This window comes from Olea europaea, unplaced genomic scaffold (genome assembly GCF_002742605.1).
Source record: "Olea europaea var. sylvestris unplaced genomic scaffold, O_europaea_v1 scaffold796, whole genome shotgun sequence".
Classification (NCBI taxonomy): Eukaryota; Viridiplantae; Streptophyta; class Magnoliopsida; order Lamiales; family Oleaceae; genus Olea; species Olea europaea.
In genome coordinates, this window is record NW_019266391.1 from 25250 (window position 1) to 32622 (window position 7373).

The 7373-nt window shown below is 33.7% G+C and overlaps 1 pseudogene; it reads right to left on the minus strand.

Annotated features, from left to right (window-relative positions):
• Positions 1-2227: 2227 nt before the first annotated feature.
• LOC111391465 lies at positions 2228-4797 on the minus strand (annotated as a pseudogene).
• Between the last annotated feature and the right edge of the window lie 2576 nt (positions 4798-7373).

Sequence of the window (7373 nt, forward strand, 5' to 3'; positions counted from 1 at the left end):
TCTCTATACATAAGACTCATTATTTCATATAAAAACATTCATTGTTCATATCAAATGAGAGATTATTTGGTGAGCTATTTTGCTTTCAAAATCCTGGTTCTTCATTAAACAAATTACGAACTTATCAAAATTTGATTCTTATGGGAATCAAACAACCGAGGCAAAGTTCTTGAATTATAGTGATCAAGGAGTCAACAAATTGTTAGCGATTATTGGTTACTTAGTTCAATATTTTTTAATCAAACTCAAAACTTTAGTTTCTTAGCTTTCTTGGGTTTGAATCAACCTCGTGTAGGTTTTGTAACTTCAATTGTTACATGGTTTCACATGAATAACCCATTAGGTTCCCGATCACTATACTAGACGATGCGAATCATTATTCTTATATAACAAAGTAGGATAAATTGAAAATTCTCCTTTCAATTTAGCGTTAACTTACAAAGACTAATCAACTTATATTTGTCATCCCTAATTGACATATGAAAATTTATTGGGGCAATACACGCAACAAAAAAATGTCATGTAGTAACTATTATCCTTTCATCATTATAATCTGTTAAACTATGAGATATAGAGATGTGTCAACCTCGATTTAATCTATCATATCTTTCATCTCACTCATAAGTCAAAACTATTTTTGACTTATGAACTCACCTTAGCCCAGGATTTTGATATCAACATAAGCAGATAAACGTAAATGATAATCTTTTACTATCAAAAAGTGAGAAATCATCTATTGATCATTCATAACCTTTATATGATTCTTGTCAAAGCTGAATGATGTCTTGTTAGTGACTCTTGAAAGGGCAACATCCAACATCATCGAAGTATAAAGAACCTCATATAAGGTGCTATGACATCATCAAGTCATAGGATGAAATCCATTACTGCATGTTACATAATCACCAGCACTGAGATAGTTGTCAACATGAAATCTCTATAGTAGGTCTCATCTCCTCTGAAAAAATATCATCACGTCCATTTAAATGTCCCTGCGTTTTAATTTTTGAAATCAATGATTCAATTTACTAGTGAAAAATATCATCTATCGAACAGCTCCAACTTGACACAATCTAAATGAAATCTCCTATAGAAGACAATGGTGGTGCCATTGAAAACTTGGAATATTATCTTAAGATTGTTGGTGCTACATTCGTAATGGTCGGGACAAGAAATAGATGAATTTGTAGAAAATTTTGTTGAACTCTTAAGCCAAAGAAACAAGTTGAAGAAACTGTTACGAACCTATGTAGAAGATCAAACCAAACACATTTCATGAAGATGTTTCACAAAGACTTGAAATAATAGCTCCGTGGTGGATTACAAGGCAGTGCTTTTTTCTTTAGGCAATAATTGCTCTTGATGGTGTACACTGGTAAGAAAAGATACCTCTAGAATACAGTAGAATCTGAATATGGTGTATGCGTTTTGCCTAATGAAGACAAGCCCAAACACTAAGGAGAGAAGAAGCTAATATAGAGGGTCATGTACTGTATTTTCAAATTACAAAACATGGACAAACTTTGAAAAAGAAGAGTTTAACTATGCACAAAAAATATAGTTTTAAGGTGGAAGATGAAAGAAAACTCTATCATATATTTCCATGTTTCTCGTATATGAAATTAAAAATCTTATTTATAGGTTGTTAAACTACTCCTCCCAAGAGTTATAATCATTCACAAGAGACAACTTTATGTACTATAAGTTTAATAAGAAAATTATGGTGAAAATACATCAAAAAACTGGAGAAATGGGTGCCAAAGAACTTGTTCTAGGGAGAATCATAGACATTGCCCACAAGCGTAGGGCGGTTTCAAGTGTCATTAGCAGCTGCCCAATAGCTTGGGGCAGCCGTCCCCATTGGCATGCAGAATACCTACATGCTGCCCTCCAATTGGGCAGCCATCAAGGCTCGTGATCCAACCTAGTCCTCCCCACTATCAAACCTCCACCAAACTATTTCCTTGACTCTTAGAAGCTCACAAACGCATCTAACAATGTCCAAAACCGATGTTATTTGAAAATTCTGCCACAAGATTTAACTTCTTTTGTAAAACGAGCCTCTATAACCAAATGCCTAAAGCTATTCCAACTAATTTACAAAGAAATTGCAGGAAAAATCTCTATCATATCACTTTATGGTAATTTCTTCAATCATTTTAGATGAATTAAAGTACCCATAATTCTTCAAAAAAATAAAAATAAAAAAGGAAAAAAAAGAATACAATAACATAAAAACCCCTTCACATAACCCAAAAAAGTACAAAAGGCTGAAACAATAATCACAAATGGTAAAAAAAATTGCACTAGTCAAAGTGCAATTACAGGAAATGTCCTTTGCTTTATTCTGTCATCTCATAATAGAGTAATCAGGTCATAAATAGCCTAATAAAGCCTTTCGTTCCTTTCCATGGAAAATATTCCTGATCCATAAGTAGAATGCATAACATCAGCCAACAAAGGAAACTGTAAGAACGCAAATAGCGTAACTGGAACACAAGCAGTGAGAGCAATCGGGATAATAATCCAAGCCAGTTGATGTCCAACCACAATGAAAAAGCTTGCACTAAAAGCAAGTAGCATTGATGCTATCGAAAAGAAAAGTGTTGTTAGGCCAATAATCAGCCTCTTCGGCAAAGACTCAAGGAAATCTTCTTCAGCATAACGCGAGGTGAGGATAGATAAGAACATCAATATAGATGTCACAGAGGAGAACAGAGCAAGTGCATCTGACATGGAGAAAATCATAAATGACTTGTCCTTAAGGAACATAGGGGTTCCTGTATCATTGTTGTTGCCTCCTGGTACTGTAAAAATTGCGGCAAACATTACTGTAGTCAATGGCGAATCCAGGATGTTGAGCTAGCACGGGCGACCGTGGACCGTCGATCGTAATAAAATATTAAGAGCTCATTTGATGTCATTTAAAAAAAAAAAAAAGAAAGCATTTTGGAGTAGTGATTTGATGGAAAATGTGTAGTTAAAAATAAAAATAAAAAATTTGAATTTGCATATAACATTATTTTATTAAAGAATGTTTGATCGAAAATAAAAGAAAAAAATGTATTCTGAACTAAATGGGAATCGAATAAGGCTTAAAATTTAAATAAAATAATTATTTTGTTGAAGTTGAACATATATAATTTTATTATAAGAATAAATTGTACTCACCAAATGATATTGTTGCTTTGTATAATTAAAAGGAAGAGCATGTTGTTTGAATTTTTACGATTACATTAAACCCGGTAAAATCTAACATATATTTTTTTGTTAATTTTAACAGCACAACTTCACAAGTGTCATAGTGGTCAAGTTGTCAATATTCCTAGAAGAAGCACACGGGTTCAATTCCCTTCAGGCTTTCCTTATCACACTAGTTTTTGGTTAAAATTGTATAACTAAAAAATTATACAATAAATTGGTTGTTACAAGTTTCGAACCCGGGACATCCAAAAAAGGCATGCAAGTGCTTACCAACTTGACTAGAAGCGAATGCTGAAATAATATTGGCTTACCAAAAATATATCCTAAACATTTGTCTATTCTGAACCAAAAAAAAATTTGCTCCCGGCGGATCCAGCACACGCGACCGCGGGGGCTCGCCAGGTGCTGGATCCGCCAGTGACTGTAGTAATAAGTGTTGCAACAAGCATGCAGGATGATGCTGTATCCTTCATCCATTTCTCCCCACTCTCGACTAATCCCTTGTGTTCCTGAGTAAATAGCATTTGGGGTGTTCTACCTTCTGAGTCTTTCATTTCCTTGTATAATGGCAGCATATTCTTCTCAACTTCCTTTGAATGTTAATAAGAAGAAGAGTCAAAACACATGGAAAGCAATTTTAATTAACTTAAACGGGAAAGAATAAAGTTTGAATACAATTTGAAAGTCACCTTAAACCACAGCAACTCCCGTTGCATTTGAAGTGCTGCACCAGAGACAATATTAAGTCTGTTTGAAGGAGCCAAGTTTGCAGCCAAGTGCAACATGTTACAATTGCTGGGGTTCTTATAGGATGTGATCAAATCTTTGTATGCTTCTATGTCATAAAGAAGTTTGAAGATTTTTTCTTGGCGATGAATAACTGCAATGTCAAAAATGCTTCAACTTTGCTCATCAACTTTCCAAATGAGATCAGGACAGGAGAGAAGAAGCTCCCTAATGAACTGAAAGTTTCCAAATTCTGTATCTATGAACAATGGTCGTGAAGGGCTTCTGAGTAACTTCCCAATTTCTGAATCATCCAATAAGAAGAGAACCTGTTTCCACAAGAATTTTACCAATTCCAGGGCTTGGGATTGCATCAGCTTTTTCTCAATAACTCCCTGGATTCCTAGATTTATAAGGAAACAAAAGTCAAATCACCAAAGTTGATGAACACGCTTATTATGGGACTTGTAATGCATTCTATACCTGTTAGGTGCATAACAACATTGAGAAGTCTGAAGTTGCTAGTACGACCAGTCTTGTTCAACAGTTTTGCACTCACACCTGAAATATAGCTTGATGTTGTAGAATGTAGAATCTTATGGTAAAAAGGGTTTACTTACCGGCTCTCTCCGAAAATGAAAAACGATGTGCTTGTGTCTCGGCAGGAACGGAATGCATGAAAGTTCGATTTGGGATTTGAACATTGAAACAGTAGAACTGAACTGGAACAGGAGGGTAAGAAGTAATTTCAGTGTCGTTCAAGTCAGGTTCTTCGGCACCACCAGAGGCCGGGATGGAGTTTAGTTCCAGGAAGCAGGACTGAATAGAAAGAGTTCTCTGAAGTTGAAACTTGCTCGAGTTTTCCATCACTCGCAACCAGATCAACAAATACTTCAAGCTATGGAAAAAATAATAGCAAAAATTAGTTGAAAACTCAACCATTTATAGAAACTCATTAGTTGAAAACTTATTGAGGAAGTAAATGCTCAATCAGTACAAGGAAAATTCCTAAAAGATGTGTGATATGAAGAAAAGTATACTACCACTTCACAAAAAGTAATTTCTACTCGAAATCTTTGGAAAGATAAAGATGGCACATAAAGTATGGTCAAATGAGCTCTAAACGTTTAGACGAATTTAAAATATAACAGCGGCATAAAGCTTGAAAATTCTATTACCCATTTAGTTAAAACAAAAGAGAGCAATTTATGGGGTTATTATGCATATAGCCATAAAATTATGGGTAATTTTATAAATCAGGTTAAGTGTAATTTTTATTCCAAAATGTTTAACCATCATAGTTAATACTCTCATGTCCTTTTAGGGTATTTTTAAGAGATTCTTTAAATATGAGATACTCTCTATTTTAAATAATCAACTCTTAAAATCATGCTATGGGATACTCTTAAACTAACATATTAAATTTAGAAAGTGAATTTGACTCTCAAAATCTCTGTAATTAAGCTCATGTCTGGGAGAAATTTTTTTTGAATTTTAATCGAGTTCTTTACGGTTGGCAATGTACAAGTGGGCCCTAGTGCTGCCATGGTTTTTTTTAATCAATAAATTATCACCTAAAAATTCATTTCCAAATATACCCTCTTTGACATAGTCAAACATAGGGATTGATGGAAATTTGCACGAGTAATTCAGAGTATAAATAGGGGAGATAAGTCTTTCCCTAGTAGACTTCAAATTTAGGAGATAATTTATTTCTTGAAGTGAAAAAAAAAAAAAAAAAAGGGGGGGGCAGAAGTGGGATATTTTTATTGGCAATGGTCAAAAAATTGGTAGCTATCTTGACAAAATGGCTCCTAAACAGGAGTTAAATGAATTCAAAGTATTTTAATTTTTTTAAATAAAAAAATAATAGATTAATCTAAAGAAAAGCTATTTAAAATAAAAGATAAAGAAAAATATTAAATATTATTTGGATAATAACATAAAGTGTTAAATATAAAAAGTTTGTTGGATTACTTCAAAATTTTCTCTCTAAACTTGTAAATGCTCTTCAAATAATACAATATACTCTTTACAAATAGTCTTTTGGAGATAATCTCGTTTGAGCTCCATTTTTGGCCATTCTCATTCATTGCATCAGTGGGGACCACCAGGATAGAGTTGTTGGAAATTATGAGTTCAACAAATCGATGTTTGACTTTTGGGGAAATTCGCAGGAGCAAGAATATACATTCCCAGTTTACCCTTCAAATTAAATGGTGGAAAATTTATTAAAAGTGAAGGAATAGGAGGGTTAATTTTGGAAATTGGTTTTAAAAAATGAGGATATTTTTGACATTTTGAATTTGTAGGCTTTCTACAAGAATTTACGACCTGACAATACACTGTGTACTTTGTAATTTTTTAACAATTAATGTACTATTGAGAACTCATTTTAATGAGCTAGAATGGAGCTCAAACGACCGCACGTCCTTTCCCCCTTCTCCAATTAATGCCTCCACATCAAAGATATGGATCCCATGACTAGGGATGGCAATGAGTCGGGTTCGGGCCGAGGCGGGTGGTGGTTTGCCCCATTTACAGCCCCGTTTAATTAATTAATTTATTATTATTATTATGTTTTAAGAATTTCGAGTCATGCTATTATTGGAAAATAAAATAAAAATTCAAAATCAAAGCCAAATTGTATAAATCAAGAAACAATTGATTTTTCTAAGGAAAAACTGTGTTTTTTTAAGCCAAGGAACAATAGAGAAAGTTGATGTGATTTGTACGTTGAGTTGTTTTTATAGTATATATAGTGAACAATGGTGGGGGTGGAGAGGAATTACTGAATAAGTCTTCGTAATAATAAGTAAAGAAATCCGTGTGTAAATATTTTAACAGCTGCAAATTCATTTTCACTAAGTTTGAACAACTACAAGTATTAAAATTCCTCCTTTCTGAGTTCCTTCCATTGATGTGGACTAGTCTATTTTCTCAGTAGAATTTCGACTTCAATCACTTTATTTAGGGCCTGTTTGGGCCTTATTTTTTCACCTAAAAAATTGATTTTTTGATCGTTATTTCACTATTTCAGTCGTCATATTTGACTTCTTCTCTCACGGGTGGACCCCACTTTTCTTCTAACGGTCAAAAAATCAATTCTCAAAATCACTCCCAAACAGTCTCTTTTTTTCCAGACTGGCATTGACAGAGACAACTCGTCGGGGTGGGTTTTTTTTGCCTCATTAGGGGCGAATTTTTTTGCCATCTCTACTCTCTAATAACTCAAATTTTCAAAACTCTACAACAATGAATAATTGTCGTAAAGGGATCCCAATAACTAAATCACAGTCGTTAGGGTTTCCAACGTGATTGAGCACTTTGATTAATTATACTGCTACTACTATTTTTACTTGTTACACAACATTTTAATCACACCACAATTAAAATCTGTTCTAAAATGAAAACTTTGCAACAAATTTTACAGTCAGAGAGTT